The sequence below is a fragment of the Gekko japonicus genome, unplaced genomic scaffold, assembly GCF_001447785.1.
Source record: "Gekko japonicus isolate JY-2015 unplaced genomic scaffold, Gekko_japonicus_V1.1 scaffold1514, whole genome shotgun sequence".
Lineage (NCBI taxonomy): Eukaryota > Metazoa > Chordata > Lepidosauria > Squamata > Gekkonidae > Gekko > Gekko japonicus.
Window position 1 is genome coordinate 273,785 of NW_015176495.1, and position 20,367 is coordinate 294,151.

The 20,367-nt window shown below is 40.0% G+C and overlaps 1 protein-coding gene across 1 annotated transcript in view; it reads right to left on the bottom strand.

Moving 5' to 3' along the window:
• Nucleotides 1-20,367, bottom strand: part of LOC107123940 (DNA polymerase alpha catalytic subunit-like) — a 359,842-nt gene that overhangs the window by 172,890 nt on the left and 166,585 nt on the right. The window lies entirely within an intron of this gene.

Below are 20,367 nucleotides of genomic sequence, written 5' to 3' on the forward strand. Positions count from 1 at the left end.
TTTTGTGTTGTGGCGGGGGGGGGGGGGGGGGCAACAGTGGGAGAGCTTTTAGTGTCCCACTGCTGGACCTCCTAATGGTACCTGGTATTTTTGGCCACAGTGTGACAGAGTGTTGGACTGGATGGGCCATTGGCCTGATCCAACATTGCCTTCTCTTATATTCTTATGTTATGTTCCCAAAATCTGAACAATGCCCCCCCCCCCGGCCTGAATATGGACATAGGATTCTTATCTCACTACAGATTATAATTTTCTGCCCCTAAGCATTTTTCCTGTCCTCTAAGCAACTGATTACAATGTTCATTGTACGTTTGCATCTTGAGACCCTTCTCTGCAACACCTTTCTGACTGGGATATAAGGACTTACAGATCTCCCTTCCAACTTGTATCTGAAGAAGGGAACTTTGACTCTCAAAAGCTTATACCCTGAAAATCTTGTTGGTCTCTAAGGTGCTACTGGGCTTGAATCTAGCTGTTCTAATGCATACCAACATGACTACCCTCTGTACCTATCCACATTGGTGTTCTACATGGGAGGCATAATGTTTAGAAGCCTCCAATCTTGTACACCAGCTCATATACATTCTGTGTTTTTCTACCCATATTCTGTACCCCTGTAAGCAACTGCACTGGAATGCAGATGTTACAGGGCAAAGATGTTGCAGTGCACATTATGCTACCACATGGAGCACACTTATAAAAGCCTCCACATGGAGGTCTTAGAGTGTTAAAACTGGCCCTCAAATTACCACCTCAAAAGTGAAAATTAATTGAATCTGTTTTAAAACATGCTATATGACGCATTTGCATTTTGCAATGCATTTGCATTTGTTCAAGCTCTTCAGCATTTGTGCCAACCCATTTCACACTTATTTCTACAGTAATGAAAGCAAAAAAAAATCCATTTCCTATCCTCTACAAAAATTGTTTTCAAAATGTTGCAGGCTACTTCAAGGACCTTATGGTTGAAAAGTGGGGTGCAAATCAGATAAATACATAAAATAAGGTAAGAGACCAGTTCCAAAAAAGGAATACTCTCATAAAATATACAGTGCTCTTTGGTATTTTATTTATTTATTTCCTCTATTTATCCACCTCTAGGCCTTCAAAATCACATCTCAATGTGCCATTTCACTGATTCAACAGAAGTTCCTCTGAAAGGATGATATAAGAAGAGCCCTATTAAATCAGACCAGTGGTCCATGTAGTTGGCATCCTGTTTCACAGTGACCAATCAATTGCCCAGAATGGAGAACCACAAACTGGGCACAGAGGCTAAGTCCCTCACCCCCTGATGTTGCCTCTTAGCACTAAGTTTGAGATGCTTACTGCCTCTGGATACAGAGGTTCCCTTTACTCACCATGGCTAATAGTCATTCATTGGACCATGAATCAGTCTAACCCCATTTAAAGCCATCTATGCTCTTGGCCATCACTCTGCCCTCTGACAATGAATTCCATAACATAATTACTTGTTGAATAAAGTATTTCCTTCTGTATGTCTTGTACCTAATGTTTATCAACTTTATTGGGAGCCCCCCCCCCCCCAAGTTCTAGTATTACAGGAGAGGGAACTCCTGAGTTCTAGTATTATGAGGGAGTGACTTTCTCTGTCTCTTGCATAATTTTGTTAATTTCTACCATGACCACACCCCTTAGCTGTCTTTTCCTTAAACTAAATAGTCCCAGATTTTTCAGCCTCATAGGAAATGTGCTCCAAACTTGATCATCTTAATTGCCCACTTCTGTACTTTCTCTAGCTCTACAATATCTTTTTTGACATATGGCAAACAAATCTGCACACAGTATTTGAAATGCAGGAGCACCAATGCACTATGCAAGGGCATCAGATATTGGCTGTTTTATTTTTAATCCCATTCCTAATTTTCTTCAGCATGGAGGTTTGCCTTTTTCACCACTGCTGCACACTGAGTAAACATTTTCATCAACTATTCACTATAACCTCAAGATCTCTTTCAATGCTCAGCCTGTTTAGAACCTATCAGCATAAATTATGATAGTATATCTGTTTGCAGAGAAGGGAAGGCCAATTTTTGCCAATCCCCCCTCCTATTGCAGACTTCAGTTTTGCCCCCACAGTTTGTAGGGGTTCACTGATGCACAGAAGCACAATTTTGAGGGGCACTGAAGGCTACGGTGGCACAGGTGAGGCTGGGAGTTTGCTTTCCTCAAGCATGACTTTAACTGTGCCTTAGTTTCAAGATACATTATTTTTCCTTTAGAAAATAATGGAAATGTGTAATTTGCACAAAAACTGCATAACCACAATGCTGCAAGTCATGTTATTATGGTTATTATTTCACAAGAACAAATAAATGTTTTTCAGGGTTTGGTGGGATATTTTTGTAAACATGAATATGTTTTCTGTCCCACTACAGACCAGAAAAACTTCCATTATTCATCTTTAAATTTGACATTTTAAAAAATATATCTTCCAAACATCATCTGTACCTGAAGAACTGTTAAACCTCAGAAAGGTTGAAAGAACAATGCAAAAGAAAGAAGGGTTAATATACATATACTTTAAACAAAGCTATCAGCAAGATGGAGACACGAGCTATACTGTAGGTCAGTGTAGGAGTTTTAAATGTTATTAAAATTGATTTTTTAAAACATCTCTTTAGACATACAGTCACATGTCATTTCATACAAGTTATTTGAAACTTATTGATCTTCTCATTTGTGCGGGGACTGGGCTCTGCCATCAGTCTGGTGAAAGGATAATAGAGCACTCTAAACACTTATGATAGGTTAGATGCAAACAGTGGTCCTCATTTAAACAGATGTAATAGCCCTACAAGTGTTTGCATTCCAGCCTTTGCAATTGTGCGTTATGCAATAAATTAACAAGCATGTTCTGCTCTACTTCACACCAAGACCAATATCTCAGTCTTGTTGCCTTAATTTGCAATCAGGGCCTAAGCATCAGAAGATGCATCTAAGGTACATTAAAAGGATGGAATACAAGCCTTCATAGCTTGCCACACTGTGCACAAAGAAAGCCAACGATTACCAGCAATTTTATTTTACCACTGTAGGACAATACCATAGCAGTTAAATTTGGCTCCATGCGAGCAACTGGGGAAAATCTACTTAAAATGACTATATATGGAAAATTACATTTGAAAAAGCTCAATGGAAGATGTATATGTATTTCTGTATGGACAGCTAAAATCTCTGGAAGTATATTCAAGTCTATTCTGCAAAATACCCTTCTATTCATCCTACTCAAAGCAGCATTCTCAGGCTATAATAGGTCACAACTAAGTACAGTACCTTCCTTCAGGAATAATTTTGCTTTGTCTGTCAGCTGTCAACAAAACACAAAGAACTCATACTGTCCAGCCATGTATTGTACATGCAACAGAATGTAACAAAATACAAAGATAGTAAAAAAAAATCATCAAAATGTCATGGTAGATGCAGTTCTACGTTTGCTAAGATAAAAGAATTTCATATGCATATTTCATAAATCTCTATTATATTCATAGATTTCAATGGTTGTTTCATAAGCTAAAATTACATACACACACAATAAACCATGGTAAAAATTAATGCCTACTTTTCACATATGTATAACAATGAATACATATGACATCCAAAATATTTTTTCTAAAACTTAGGAAGAAGGAAAAGATTGAAAGTTAGTGGGTGCAACAGCAACACTGCTTACAGGTAATGTGAGCACATTTATCAAAGTACTGAAAAAAATAAACATATTAGTCAAACACCTGTTCGTGAAAAATGGGGAAAACTTTCAAGCACTGAAAGGAAGGCCTCAACAGTGGTCACCCAAAAACTAGTAAGAAGAGTTTAAAGCGTTACAGAGCAATGTTTGTTCATTTAAGTTTAATTATTTTCTCTTTCAGAATGGTACTAATGAAACTGAATATCTTTCATGGTTTCGAAGGGCAGTTTGAATAGTCTGTAAACAAGACTGAGGGTAGACAAGTGAGCTGACTGAGCCAAGGGGTTGCTAGGTGATACAGAATGTAAACCCACAAACTTGTGAAGGGTTATTTTGATTTCATTTGACTCTCATAGAAGCTTTCCTAAGTTTCAACCATTACCTTACAGTTGACTATGACAATATTCCCTTTGCTTTTAAAAATTATGCTTGCTAAATGAAGAGGTAAAAAGACAGAATAAGGAACACTTTTTTCAAAAGTAAAAGAAATGTAACCCCCAAATTATTGCTTTAATAAAGAAAATATTTATTTACTTCATTTAGTACCCTGCCTTTCTCCCCAATGGGAACCCAAAATATGACACACAAATACATATTTTCCTCATACGATTTACAGAGACAAATGTTCACTATATCCTTTTCTCTCTTCCTCCACTCCAAAAACTTGTGATTTTTTTGAAGTATCTGATCAGAGATTGTCCAGTAAGAGCACTTTATTAGATCATCAGTCAAAGGGTCTCACAAGCACTGAGAGCAATGGGCTCAAATGCAGCACATCAGTTTTAATAGACCACAGACTAATAGTAAACTGCAGATACTGCTGAGAACTTTCCATGCACTAAACTCTTGAAAAAGCACCATCTCTCCAGCTTAAATGCAGCTGCCTCTTTCAATGCCGCAAATGGGTAAATTTGACAAAAAAGCCACCATTAAGACTACATGAAAGGCTCAAGACAACATCCTTTCAATGCTTTGTACTTCAGTAATCAGATGTACTTACTCACCCCCTCCCCCAAACCCGATCAAGAACTATTTCTGAATGGTAGGAAATAATTCCACTTTGTACATCTTTTAGTTAATCAAGACTTTCTATTCAGCAATTTGACCTTTTGTTCAAAACAGGATTATCAGTTTTTTCGCCAGTTACCAAGGGCGACTCGCATGGTGAACATAATTGCAATAATTTGCAAAACACCATGGCAACCCACATTACAACTAGGTAAATACTGGTCTTTTGTGCTACATTGTTATTTTCAGAGATGCTGAAGTCAAAGAACGAATGACAAATGAACACAAAATTTATATTTGCTTTGTCTCAAAAGAGAAGAAAATTGATAACAAGAATTGGGGGGAAACCGACTACAGCTGTAATTTCTAACTTGATTAATTAGGATGGTAACAGTCCTTAACAGTATATTCAACAAACAGCCCTGACTTAGTCTCTCCACCCACCTCTCCCCCTCACTATACTACTACCACTATCCCCCACCCAGACAATTTTTTTTCTTCTGCTAGGAGAACAACCAACCCCATTTGCTCTTTTCTTCATCTTAATGGAATCCTTAATTACAGAATATTGTCCTCAAGCTCTTCATTACACATTGAAAACTGAGTGAGGGAGAATACGAGTGCCAAAGCAGACAGGGTAGCTACAGTCTTGTCTGCTTTTTTGGGACACAACAGGCCTAATGATGAGACTGCATTTTTCTGGTATTAGCAGCTGTTCCACTGCAGACAATTAAGCAAAAACTATTTAGCATTTCAGAAATCTACTTCTTGCCTTGGAAGTGTTAGGTAAGTGCGTATGCTCAAATGAACTTACAATTTAAATACCAAAACATCTGGTAGGAAGCTTACTTATACAATAAATACCATTTGGGGTGCAGTATTTGCAATATTTCAACAATTTGCTATTAATACTATGTGCACATTGACACTAAATAATAAATATATATATATAACAGTTTATGTAAAATTGATCTGCACCATGGTTTGGCAAGTTTTAGAGAGTAACTGTGCTGGTCTGTAGTAGAACAGTTAGATTTTAGTCCAATAGTCTGTAGTAGAACAGTTAGATTTTAGTCCAATAGCACTTTAAGGACCAATGAGATTTTCAGGGTATAAGCTTTCGAGAGTCAAAGCTCCCTTCGTCAGACATGACGAAACTCCTGTCTGGAAGGAGCTGTGACTCTCGAAAGCTTATACCTTAAGAATCTTGTTGGCCTCTAAAGTGCTAGTGGACTCAAATCTAACGGTTTGGGAAGACAGTAGATATGCAAGGAACTGTATAAACAGTTTCTTAAGCCAACACACTACAATAGAAGAACTATTTTATTTTATTTATATTTTATTTATATCCCGCCCTCCCCGAAGTTGTGGAGAGAAAGTACTGCACAAGTGAAACCTAGATTCAGACTTTTGCTTAACCTAAGGCACAATCAGCCTAATTTACCAATTAGATTTTTAAAAGTGTGAATTGCAAGAATATCTCCCTAGAATGCTGGGGCACACTGCTTCAACACAACTCGGTAGTCTAGAGAGATGGCAAACTGGGGATGTACAAGTTCCCTAACTTTTCTATGCTTACTCTCTAGCTATTCACCTCTTCTAATAATAATGAGACAAAGATGCTGGAGAAAACTGGCATCTAGCATCTACGCTCCCTGCCGCCCTGGGCAGTCAAGCCTGTAGTTGCCACTGATAGAGAGAATGCTCAGTTACAACCACTTTACTTGGCAGCTACCTGCATGCCTTGCCAGATGATGGGAAACTCACAATCTTATTTCCCAGCTGACCTTGCTCCTATGGCTAATGGAAGGACAGGGACACAGATTATAGACTAAGACGTGAAAGTCTGTGCTAGCATTACCTCCGATGTAAAGTACAAACATACATATAGAAGTAAAGTGTAAGGCTGGGCTGACTCAATTCCAACCTGGTTTGCCTTGTTGTTAACTCACCTCATGGAAGTTATCCTGAGGCATGAACCAAGTCCTTGGGATAAACGAGCAAATCTAGATGTCATTCAATCACACAAAATATTAAATGGGAAAAATTGGTGCCCAAGAAAGGGTTGCTCATGAACCACAGTTGTGAACCTGGGTCTACATATCTCTTTTGCGCAGCTACCAATTTTTTCTGGCAATGGTACTTTAAGCCATATTCCTGAAGCTGAGTTAGATGGCATTCTATAACAAGTCTGCTGATATAGAAAACTTTAAAGCATATTCCAATGTCTTAGATAGAATATGTTATCCGAGCTCCTTAGCCGACTTGAAAGTAATCCAGGCAAAGGCTGAGTTTGTGACATTCTCCTTAAATTTTCTTTTTCTCCCTAGGATGGGCAAGAGAACTCTTCCATATTTCTCATATTTTCCTCATATGGTTTCAAAATATCCAAAAGTGTTACCTCACTAGAATAGATTCCCCCCCTCAAAAAAATAACTCAGGGGGAGTCACATGCAGACTTGTTGCTTTACGAAAGATACACATCATGTAATATTTATTTACTTCATTTATTTACTTCATTTATTTATTTGACTTATATCCCGCCCTTCCTCATGGGCTCAGGGCAGCTGACAGGAGGCAATTGCCATACATAACAATAAAAACCAGATAAAACAATCGATTACATTTACATTTAAAATTGGTGCTCGCAAAACAACATCCAAGATGGGGTCTCCAATAGAATGTTTCAAAATTCTACTAGCTCTACTTGATCAGTCTGCGCTATGTCCGTTCTTCAGTCCCAGGGCCAGCTTGCATTGCCAAAATTGGCAGCGCAGTGATGGTACAGTGATGGCGGCGGCTCCTACTCAAAAGCCTGGCGGAAGGCTTTATACTTTGTCTGTATCCTCAATGGGAACCCAAAGCAGTTTACACCATTCTCTTTCCTCCATTTTATCCTCACAACAACCCTGTGAAGCAACTTAGGATGAGAGTGTGTGACCTAGCCCAAGGTCATCCAGCAAACATCTATAGCAGAGTGCAGCTCAAACCCAGGTCTCTCAGATCCTAATCTGACACTCTAACCCTACACCAAACTGGCTGTAATGTTATGTAATGTCACATGTTAGATGAATTTCAAGAATGTATGCATTTATGCACAAACACAAATGTACATCTTTCTGTGGCTAACTTCTGAGTGACACTTCTACTACTTGTTAAATTTTCTTCCACAATCATTTTAAAAGCCCCCCTCTTCCAAACACAGGGGCTTGGGCTGCTTTAATGAGGAAGACTGATTGGAGAAGGGCCCTAACTCTTCCCCAGTGTTTTCCCACTTTTTTAAAAAAGCCATCCCAAGTAACGACTTAGAGAAGATTTATAGGGTCCTGTAGTTCTTCCTTAGTAGACAGAAGCTGGGTGACCCTGTCTCCCTGGTACTGTTCTCTGTGTTAGAGCACCTCCAGTGGCTGCATTTGAAACAGAAAATATCTTTTAAAACAGTCACAGAAGAAAATGTAACAGAGTAGTTTGAGCTGGTCACCACAAGCATATCTTTGTACACAGCAATAAATGCATGCTCCCTTCATAAGTATACATGAGAATTCTAAGAACACTGCATTCCTGATATAAATGTGGCAAATTAGAAAACTGTTTGTCAAATGACAGTATTACAAGTTTATTTATAATTTATTTATTACATAGGCAGTTCTACACCAAGGGGACTCCTGTTTAAGAAAAAACACCCGTTCAACATTTTCCTCTATTTGGCAGTTCTCAAGGAAGCAAAAAATAACTCACCAGACTTTAAAACTGCATGAGGTAGAAAAAGGACCTTTACTACATCTGATTTTCAACCTAAATTCTAGGTATCTAGTCTTTAAAAAAAAACACCTCCCTTCTACTGTATTTGTCCTTGTATTAGTAGCTACACCACAAAGATGCTTCACATTTCATATTGTAACTAAGATATTCTAGTGTTTGCTGCAGTACAACACAAAGTGTAAAGCAGATGTACATCTATGCTCACAGGGACAAGTATTAGAATGCACTGAGGAATCATGATTGGCTCCACTTTGTGGATCCTCATGGTGTTTTGGAGAAATCCATCTCCCCTTCACAGAATATTTATCAAAGAAAAACAGGGGGAAGTGTACGCAGTAGGGATGTGCATTTCGGGATCCCGAACCGAAAAAAAAGCCGAAAATAACGATTTTCGGCTTTTTTCGGCTTTTGGGATCCCGAATTAGCAATTTATGAGCTTGTCCGAATCCCGAAAAAAATTCCCGAAAAATTCGGGTCCATTATAACCAATGGGGCCATTGAAGTCAATGGCAAAAATCCTCTTGGAACTTTGCGGGGGGCTGGGGGGGAGGGGGTTTGTTAGCCATTTTAGCTCTGCATAGCAGAAACCCAGCATCACAAGGGTGGTATGTCTAGTGTTCAGAATGCCATATATGTTTATAAGAAACCATGTTGTCGAAGTTCGGGTTTTTAATTTTTCTCTTAACCCCACATCACAATGTCTGTCTTCCAGATCTGATTGCAGTCTTGAGTCCTAAAGGACCTCTTCGTATGCTGGTTGAAACAGCTCAGGAAAGAAATGAAACGTTGTTCCCAGCACTCATTTACTCATGTAAGTATATAGAGATTTGTAATCTGATGCCTGTTTTTAAACTGAAAGAAAATGTTACTAAACCAGCTGATTTTCTACTGAAGTACATGAGGCTAGTTGAACAGCTGTGGGTCATTGTTTTCATTTCCTTGGGCCTCAGGTCTTTGTTTATTGTTGGCTCAAAATTTTGAACTATGTTCTGTTTAAGATGTCCCAAGATAAAAAGAACGTTTTGTGCTTTTAAGACTGTGCTATGTAATATTGTGAAAATGTAAGGAGAAAAATGGTGAGTAGTTTTGGTTCGATTAAAGTGATAGATCAGTTACAAAAGCACATCTCTTTGGGTTGGATCCAAACTCTTTTAAAAGCAGAGTAAAGCTTATGGAAGAGGATTTACCACCTATCTCTTCTTTCTCTAGCTCCTGCACCTCCCCAGAAATTGCTGTAAAAAATCAGAGGACCATCAAGGAATGTGTGGAAAGTGATTTGAGGAGCTGTATGGGCATAAATCTCTCCCCCCCACACACACACATACACATACACACTCTCCTGCAAAGGAAGCAGGAGCATATGCAAGTGGGATGGTGGAGTGATTTCTCCCCCTTCCTTCCAAAGCATACCATCCTATGACTTCTTTTCCTTGGAGTCCAGAAAACTAGAGAAAGGACAGGAAGGTGGCAAAAAAAATTAAAAATCCAGCTGCCTGTATCTTGTAGTGGTCAGTACTGCCTACCCTGACTGGCAGTAGATCTTTCATATCACCTACTACTCAACCCTTTTAACTGGAGGTGCTGGGGATTGAATTTGGAACCTTAGAAAGCATGGAAAGCAGATGCTCTACCATGGAGTCATGGCCCAACCCTGTGTCTTCTGCAAGATCCTCTTGATGGAAGTTGGTTTCCAATTCTACCTTCATTAATTTACTTACCTCCTCTTTTCCCAGTACAGTGGACTGGAGACAGAAAATATCTGGCCATTTTACAACATTTCTATCAAATGCTTTAACCACTGGAGATTGAAAAGTGTTGGGTTTTTTGTGTGTGTGTGATTTAAGGAAACCTGTACCTATTGATACCTGTGTAACCTGCTGAAATTCTTTTAAGGATGGGATCTTCTAACTGCTACACCAGTGCACGCTCACACATTGTCACACCTGCTAATTCCTATGAAGTCTGCTGGTTATGTAATTCCATTACTATTTTGTGGAACAGGCAGTTTTGCTTCGTAACTAGAATGTCAAAATTTCAGTAGGGATAGCCTCTTATTGAATGATGACTGGCAGCTGACAAGCAAAGGAAATAATTTTCTCCCACTTTTATACACTTTGGATTAGTGCACTGTAAGCTCTTTGATTAGATACATCATTTTGTTTATATAGATGGAAGTACACCTTGGTTTGTTTATGAGGAAAATGAGCCAGGAAGTCTTCTGGCTTAATGTGCACCCTCCTTCTTCTCTTCCCCTTGTACGCAGAGCCTAGATTTTCTGTTTCAAAAGAAACTGCAATTTGTCATCATGCCTGAATTCAGGCACTTTAACAATTTGTTGCTTTTTTCTTTCCTACACATCAGTATTCTAGAAATAAACTATAGTTTGTGCAACTGGAGCACCATAAACTGCACTTTCTTTCAGACCAGGAAGTTTTCAATGTCCACTTCATGAACTTCCTGGCTTTCCTTTTCAGAGCTTCTCTGATCAGTAATTCTTGAGCAATGACTAAAAGAGTACTAAATTAGTTTCTAAGGAAAATATGATAGACAAGAATTTAGCCACTGATAAGTAGGGATGTGCAAAAAAAAAAAATTCGGTAAAATTCGGATTCGGGTTTATTGGACCCGAATTTTTTCGGGAAACCCGAAAAAACCCGAATATCTATACCGGTAAAGCATAGATATCCGAAAATTTTCGGGAATCCCGAAAAATTCGGGTCCATTGTAACCAATGGGGCCATTGAAGTCAATGGCAAAAATCCTCTTGAAACTTTGCGGGGGGCTGGGGGGGAGGGGGTTTGGGGTAGAGGCTCCAAACTTGGAGGGTGCTCACTGGAACCTCTTCCCAACATGCCCACCAAGTTTCAAGGCGATTGGACAAGGGGGTACAATTTTATGGCCCCCCAAACAGGTTGCCCCCAGATCAGCCTTCTGCAGTTTATTCCCGGTTTGCCGCCGAAATTCGGCGGCAATTCGGCAACATTGTATCATATGGCCCTTGGAGTTGGAGGCTCCAAACTTGGAGGGTGGTTACTAGAACCTCTCCCCAACACACCCTCCAAGTTTCATGAAGATTGGACCAGGGGGTCCAATTCTATGGGCCCCCAAACAGGTTGCCCCCATCCCATTGTTCTCTATGGTGGGAAAAAAATTACATTTTTTCCCACCATAGAGAACAATGGGATGGGGGCAACCTGTTTGGGGGCCCATAGAATTGGACCCCCTGGTCCAATCTTCATGAAACTTGGAGGGTGTGTTGGGGAGAGGTTCTAGTAACCCCCCTCCAAGTTTGGAGCCTCCAACTCCAAGGGCCATATGATACAATGTTGCCGAATTGCCGCCGAATTTCGGCGGCAAACCGGGAATAAACTGCAGAAGGCTGATCTGGGGGCAACCTGTTTGGGGGGCCATAAAATTGTACCCCCTTGTCCAATCGCCTTGAAACTTGGTGGGCATGTTGGGAAGAGGTTCCAGTGAGCACCCTCCAAGTTTGGAGCCTCTACCCCAAACCCCCTCCTCCCCAGCCCCCCGCAAAGTTTCAAGAGGATTTTTGCCATTGACTTCAATGGCCCCATTGGTTACAATGGACCCGAATTTTTCGGGATTCCCGAAAATTTTCGGATATCTATGCTTTACCGGTATAGATATTCGGGTTTTTTCGGGTTTCCCGAAAAAATTCGGGTCCAATAAACCCGAATCCGAATTTTACCGAATTTTTTTTTTTTGCACATCCCTAGTACGCAGTAATGTATCTACCTGCCATATAACCTATGAACCTTTTTAAACAGATGGAGTTTTTGCCATCATATTTTAATGTCTTTTTACATGTCTATCTCCCATGCATAATTTACAGATGTTAGAAGAGGTCTTCTGTTATCTAAAGTATCCATGGTTAGATGGCATACCCCTGGTAAAGGACAGCTTACACTCTTAACACTCTCCACCAAATTTAGTAGTAGTTTTTTCTTCCTTTTGTGTGTGTGTGTTTTTCTCTCTCTGATTCAGCCTCAACAATCCACTTTCTTCTCCAATGGGAAGATGTAGCATTTGATATGGATTTGTTCTGTGGTCTTGGCTTTCGACTCTTCTGCTCCCCCCCCCCCGTGGTAATGTTAAACTCTCTTTTCATGATAACCAAATGGAGTAATGGAGTACAACAAGAAGAAGTAGTATGGCTCTGCCAAACATGCAAGGACTGAAAGCCAAGTCCCTATTGTTTACAGTATGATGGCCCAGTCCAGAGGCTTTAGGTGACTAGAAGATTTCAAGAGCTAATGTTTATGTAATTTTGAAAATTTCTAATGCCACTCCACTGGCACTCAGAGCAGCTGAGTATTATACATCTTTGTTCCCTTCAGCAGAAGCCTCTGAGTGTCAAGTGTATACTGTCTAAGGAAGCTCACTAGACTAGGTCCAAGTGATAGGTCATTAGGTTCCCTGGTTCAAGCCCCATTATCACCAACTACAGCATAATATGAAATGAAGACACATTTTTGTAAGACACATGATGTGCCAGAAAGCCATATCCAGTTAGGTCTTATGTGATCTATTACATGTCCTCATTAATTAATAACATATGGCAACATGTCATGCTTTATGTACTAGTGTTAACAGCAATAAGCACCATGATATACAACATAAATTTATATCAGCCCTAAGATTCATAACTGAGCAGTGTTGCAAATTTGGATTTCTCAGCATTACAAGAGTTTTCCGAAAAATTAGTATTTGTGCCCAATAATCCCCTGTAATGAGGGCAACAGTACTTTTTGTTTGTTATTGACCATTTATTTATTTTATTTAAAACATTTCTATGCCATCTTTCCAATTTAGGGTCCCCCCAATTCATGGGGTTTATCTCGGGGATCATTGCTTGTCTTTCCAACAGAATTTCCATTTAAGACCTCGCTCACACCTGGTGACTCTGAGAATACAGTATTTTCCTGAAGCAGACAAATACAAGATGAATCTTATCCATATCAACCATTACCTGGAGGATTCTTTTTGAAAGCAAGAGACAGAGCACTCTAAACTGAAATGCCTTGTACAAAATCCTTAAGTGATGGCTACTTTCGGTCCCCCTTTCAGAACACAAATAGATGACACAAGCAGCGCCCGCCCATGATACTCATGCGCACGCGCGCGGGGGGGAATCTCATAACACACACACACTTTCTCTCCAGGCTCCCCTGCAGCTGCCAGACCCACTGACTTCCCTCCCCCTCGGTGGCTTGTTTGGAGATGCTACAGACAACCTCGCCAAGGCTCCCCCCCTTTCCTCTCTCAGTGGCTTGTTCAGAACTGCTTCCTTCCCCCCTTCCTTCTCTTTTCTCCAAGGTTTCCCCAACACATACCTGGGCAACGGCTCCTGGGCCGTGCGAGACTGACCCAGCACAACGGAGCCTCGGGGGAAGCAAGGAGGCTACCGGTGACGCAGCGGCTGAGCCCTCACCAGGGGATAGATGCAAAGGAAGGGCGGCTGGGCTCACAGCTGTGCTCGGTGTCCTCACCACTAATTCCAAACAAATGAGGCTGGGAACAGACAGAAGAAATGGAGTGGGGGGGCAGTGTTGAGGTAAAGTCCCTGAAGTCCCCGGAGCTTCCTCACAGAGCACCCCACAGTTTCCAAGTGTAAGTCCGTCCTCTGCACAGGGACGGTTGTTGCTGTGGCAGCTGGAGCAGTAGCCAGGACGGTTAGTGGCGTGGTGGCTTCCCTCGAGCTGTTCCTGTGCCTCAGTGAGTGAGTTCCCTGTGCATGCCCAGAGCAAGCAGTTGCAGTTTTTTTGGGATTTAAGTATCCCCTGTATACTTTTTTAAACTTTTCAGATTTTTCTGCACACCTGGGGACTGCCCCAAGTGTGCAGGAAAATCTCTTTGCCCCACAAGTGCCCCCGATGTCTGGATTTAGATATCCGCACAGAGGGGGCCTCTTGGCTATTAGTATATAGCTGCTCAGATTCACACAGCAGAGAATATTGCTGGGCATGGTTGTGAGCAGCACATAAGGTCTACATTTGCCTCTACCTTATACCCTCTCCTATTATATCCCATAGCATTTGAGAATTTTACATTTCTTACCCAGATTCCTGCATTCACATAGTTATTTTAAGTCTTGTGAGGCACATACAAATCTGGGGGATGTTCATCAAGTTTGCTGTGTGTTGGACTTTTTGTTCTTCACAAACTACTGCATACCCAGCCACTTATTTTTTTCCAGATTCTATTTCCTTGCATTGACACAGCCATCCTTTCATTTTCTGCTTTTTGTTTTGAAGATATCCAGAATAAGTTTCTTATTCATCAGATGCAGTCTATTTTGCAATATGGAGAACAGGGAATAAAAGAAACATTGCAGTCTCCAAACATATGGGGTTATCACTAGTGCTTAGCAGAGAAACTGATAGTCCTCTTGCATCATCTGACTGTAATAAGGCAGTAGGATCAGTTGATACCAGCATCATATACAAACTGAAGGTAAACTTTCTTACTGTTCAAGGTATCCAGTCTGCATAACTGCGAACAGTATTTTGGGTGAAGCTACAGAATTTGAATTTATTTATTTTATTTTTAATAAAAGACTTCACAACAGTGGCATGTACCCAGCCACTCCCAGACTTTGAAAGCAGGACTTTTTTGCCTTCCCTTTTTCCTCTGCAGACCAATGAGCCCCTTGAATTTTGTTCCTGAGATCAGTGGACTTGGGCTCTCAGGACCAATACAGGAGGCAGATTTCGGGTCTGCAGAGAAAGGGCAAAACTGACAGAAATTGCAGCCCCCTCTTCCATAAATAGAAACACAGTTGCCAATACATGCAACTGAGACATCTGAAAAAAGGCAGGATGAGAACCTAACCTGTAGTAATCACAAAGAGACAGACAGAAAGCCATGACAAGTAAATGGAATAAAGGAAGAAGGCTTTTTTTTTTAACCACTGCAATCTGCTCTACTCATTGGTATATAAACACACACTAGACAGATTCACACTCAGAGGGTCTCCAATGCAACAGGTTTAGGAATGTCTGGAACTAACACCAAGCTTCTGGCTAGATCATATTTGGATGAAAGCATGTGAAACAGCTTCTTAGCATTGGTGATAAATGTAAAAGAGGATTCCATAAGCAGATTGTATATCACCCTGAGCCCATTTATGGGGAGGGTGGAATAAAAATCGAATTAATTAATTAATTAATTATTCAGTTCATTTTAGGATAGTAAGCCTCTGGTGGGTCCTGGCTACCTCCAGGAATCTCAACTCATCTCCATCATGTTCTAGAATTCACTCAGCCTCCGGAGCATGTTCCAACAAGTCCCCAGATTAAGCCAAGACCTCTGCCCTTCTATAATGGTAAACCATCTTGTCTGCATGGGCAGTGCTGGTGAAGTGGCCACAGTGTAGCCATATTTCCTAGCCTTTATATAAAAGGCTGGGACCATAACCTAGTTATTAAATGAAACTTCATGAAATACCATACAAATGAAAATTAATTTATGAATTCTGTCTCTGAATCCAGGATGGAGCCATGCATAGGAAGAAGGCTTGCTTCTTAAATGGCCTGCACATTACGGGTATAAAGTAAATGGAGAACAAACTTGGGAACTGTTTTATGCTGGGGAATGTCTTGTTTACTATCCAGATTCTAGTGTGGCAAAGGATAGATTCTGTACTCTCCCAGTTGCATAAACCATACCCATTGTCTCAAACTCTGGGGTGAAGAGGAAAGATTTGCCTCCTAGCAGTGGTGTCGGAATGAATGCCACCACTCCTACACAAGTGTTACAACACTTAGAGGACCATTTTGCCCTCTGCTCTGGACACTGATAGCTTTTCTTACATTAACAAAGGAGCTCCCAGGAGTACCTCAGTGCAGTGGCTATCCTACACATGTGGTGGTATAATGATGGACACTTTGCTAATAATGCTGCTTCTTTTCAGGGGATAACATCCCACCAGGGGCCGAGTTTTGCCACCTGCTCAGTCTGCCGCCCCCCAGCTGCTGTTTTTATTATTGTATTGTGATTTTTTTTTTAGCTTTGTAAGCTGCTTTGAGTCCTGCTTTGCAGGAGAAAAAAAGGATAAAACATTTAAATAAATAGTAAAATATACTGATGGGTCCAGGTGTGCTACACTGTATTCACAACCTCTTTAACCAAGATAGCAACATACTATGATTACATGATATCCTAAGCCCTACCAGCAAAGAGAAATAGTCTTTGCATGTAATAACTCATTTAAAGACACACATACAAATGCAAACCATTGATACAGTGCAATCTAACACACTAAACCCTGTGCTTGTGCAGAGCATGGCAGTCACATACACACCATGCAACAGCAGGGGACCCTGATTACTGATTTCACTGCTGGACAAGACCCTAATGGCTTGGACTTCTCTCCACTAAAATGCAATGACTAAGATCCCATTAACTTTAATGGCCTGAGGTAATGGTGCAAAACAAGTTACCTGCAATGTTCAGTTTCCTGACATAACTACAAAGATATGGAACACATAATTTCTTTACAGAATAAATACATCACTGGATATAAAATTACTAACTAAATATAAACTCTGTTGAGGACTTTAATTCTAAGACATTAAGTAATTAAACTTCCCTCATTCATACCAGTTTAAAATGGTATGTTTAAAATAGTTTAAAATGGTTCTTTTAAATAGAGAGCATTTCCCTCTTTTTGTTTACTTGAAAAATATGCCAAAGAAAAAAATTATAAGCAGCAAAATCTTAATATACTGTTTGGTAAAGTTCAAGGCAGCCTTTGAAAAACACATTTATCTATCCAGTAAAGCTTGCGTTAATGCGATGTAAGAGTTTGGCAAATTCAACTCTAATGGAGCATAAAAGTGCTTTTGCTTGAAAGTGAGATCATTTTTAAAAATTCAAAGCATGATCACTTTTCCTTTTTTGCAGGAACAATCTGATACAAGCAGCAAAGCTTAAATAAACTAGAAACATTTCAAATGATCCATAAAGGATTAATAAGCACCGCAGGAAGTCCTATAGGCTCAGCGTATACATTTTCCCATCTTTTTCTTCAGTGATGCACATGACATGAAATTCTAAGCAGAACTCAAGTTTCAAAGTCACTGAATGTTAAGGTCCACAAGCTTTAACAGTACAGTGGAGTAGGGTCACTGCCTTGCACTGCTTAATCTCAACAAGTAATAAGGTGGTGATTTTGTTAGCACAGTAATGCTCCTAACTCATGACACTTGGAAAACTCCTTTTTTAGTCACAAATAGAAAGCTGAGCAGTAATAAACTAAGTCAAAAGGAATAGCTGTAGTGGCAATAGTAATAGTGTAGTAAGCTACAGCCAACTAACATAAAAAGAGCAAAATGACAGCTGTTATTTTGGCAGAGATAATCTATGTTGAAATACAAAACATGCACACAATTTCTTTCAATACAATTTTCTCGTCTTCCCACTGACTTCTGTGATTACTACAGAAAGCAGGATTCTAAACATATTTCAAAAGAATCTTCAATCAATAAAAATAAAAAAATCAAAGGGATATGGGAAAATACATTATAGCATTAGAAACTGTTTGCAAAATATACTGGACTTATCAATATGCATGTAACTGACAAGAAAAGAAAAGAAAAGAAAGCAACCTATTTCATCCAGCTGCAAAAATTAGAAGCTCTTGCCATTAAGCAGTCATAGGCCAGGTCAAACTGTGTAATTTACTATACTTTTGCGATTGTACAATCAACATGGTTCAGCGTACTATACAGAAAATGTAAGAACAATGATATTAGGCAGTTGTTAAACAACAAAATGTTTTAATGATGCCATATAGAAAATGAATTACTTCTACAGCTATTTTACCTGTAGTAACTATTGCTGTCTGCTTATCCATTTTTTAAAAAATTAGAAAATACTGGCCAAGAGAGGTCAAGACGGGAAAATACTCCTTCTGCTTGATAAACCCCATACTATACAGAAATTAAAGAGTTACTAATTGCTTCAACAATTATTCGTAAGACAAATATTATCTAAAAGTACTGTTGTAAAAAAGAAATCTAGGAATAACGAAATGCATACTGCAAGTGGGTACTGAGCAGTGTTCCCTCTAAGCTGAGTTAGTGTGAGCTAGCTCACAGTTTTTAAGCCTCCGACTCACACATTTTTGTCCTAGCTCAGGAAGGATGGCTCCAAAGCAAACTGATTGATGCAGCAGCCAAATCGCTCGCTCACAACTCTAATGCCAGCAGCTCACAAAGCAGAATTTTTGCTCACGAGACTTCACAGCTTAGAGGGAGCATTGGTACTGAGTGTTTTAAGATAGTTCAAGCTTTTCAATACATATACATTTCAGCAAGTAATCTAATGCAGCAAATACCTTTCCAGAGTAAACATACCTAATTTAAACTCATTGTGTGATTTATTGCTGTCTTTATTTTGTATAGTTTTGCTTCCTAGTTCCCTTTTCAGCTGTGCTAAATAGTACAAATAATAGAACAAAGTTTGAGTTCAGTGGCTCCTTTAAGACCAACAGTTTTATAAAAGGTATAAGCTTTTGTGTGCACACACACTTCTTCAGATACAATGAAATGGAAGTTACCAGTCCATACATATAGGCAGAGGATGAGCAGTAAACTAGCATATGGCATAATGAAGTTGGATTCCTGATAGCTGATTCCCATGGCCTAGCTACAGGATCTCCGTCTTTGCTGAATTCCATTTCAGTCAATTCTGTTAAAACCATTCAGTCACAGCCTGTTCAGAACCTCTGAACCGGTTGTCCATCAACAGAGAGAGCTGGGCATCATCAGCATATTGATGACAACCCAGCCCATACCTCTGGGCCAGCTGGGCGAGGGGGCACGTATAGATGTTAAACAGCATCGGGAGAGGATAGCCCCTTGTGAATCAGATCCAGCAGAGCTTCCTGGGGGAAAGGAGATGAAAAGTCTCTGGTTCAGGATGGCCCATCTCAAAGAGATGAAGGAGTAGCTGTTACTTTTCTACAAGGAAATGGATTAGAATTGTCCACTGAAACTGTGGCTAATGATATGGACTGCCTGTCTCGAGGCAGCAGGAGGAAGGTTGGGAAATTATAGATGTATATATACAAATGCTAGAAGTCTCCAAGGTAAAATGGAGGAGTTGGAATGCTTGGTGTTGGGGGGGGGGAATAGACATTGTGGGTATTTCAGAAACTTGGTGGGATGAGGACAATCAGTGGGATACGGGGGGGGGAAGGGTTGGAGGTGGGTTGACTCTGTATGTCAGAGAGGGTATACAGTCCAGTAGGACTGAGAGGGTAAGAGAATTGGATTCGCTTCTGGAAATGCTCTGGGTTGAAATAGTGGGCCCAAAAGGAAACTTAACACTGGGAGTTTCTTATTGCCACCAGATCAAAAGATAGAAAATGATTATAAAATGATGAATGAATTAAAGATAGCGGCTAGACAAAATAACTGTGTTGTAATAGGTGATTTTAACTACCCACACATTGATTGGGTCAATATGTGTTCAAGTCAGGAAAAAGAGATTGAGTTTCTAGACACTCTCAATGACTGTGCTATGGAGCAGATGGTCACAGAACCTACCAGGGGAAACACGATCCTGGATTTAGTCCTAAGTAATGCCCAAGACCTGGTGAGACATGTAAAAGTGATTGCACCACTTGGGAACAGTGACCATAATGTTATTGAGTTCAAAATTTGTATAAACAGGGAGTTGCCCAAAAAGACCAACACAACCACTTTTGACTTTAAAAGGGATAACTTCTCTGAAATGAGGGGACATGTGAGAAGGAAACTGAAAGAAAAAGTAGAAAGAGTCAAAATCATTGGGGAAGCTTGGAGACTATTTAAACTACAATCCTAGAAGCTCAGAAAAAATATATACCGCAGGTTAGGAAC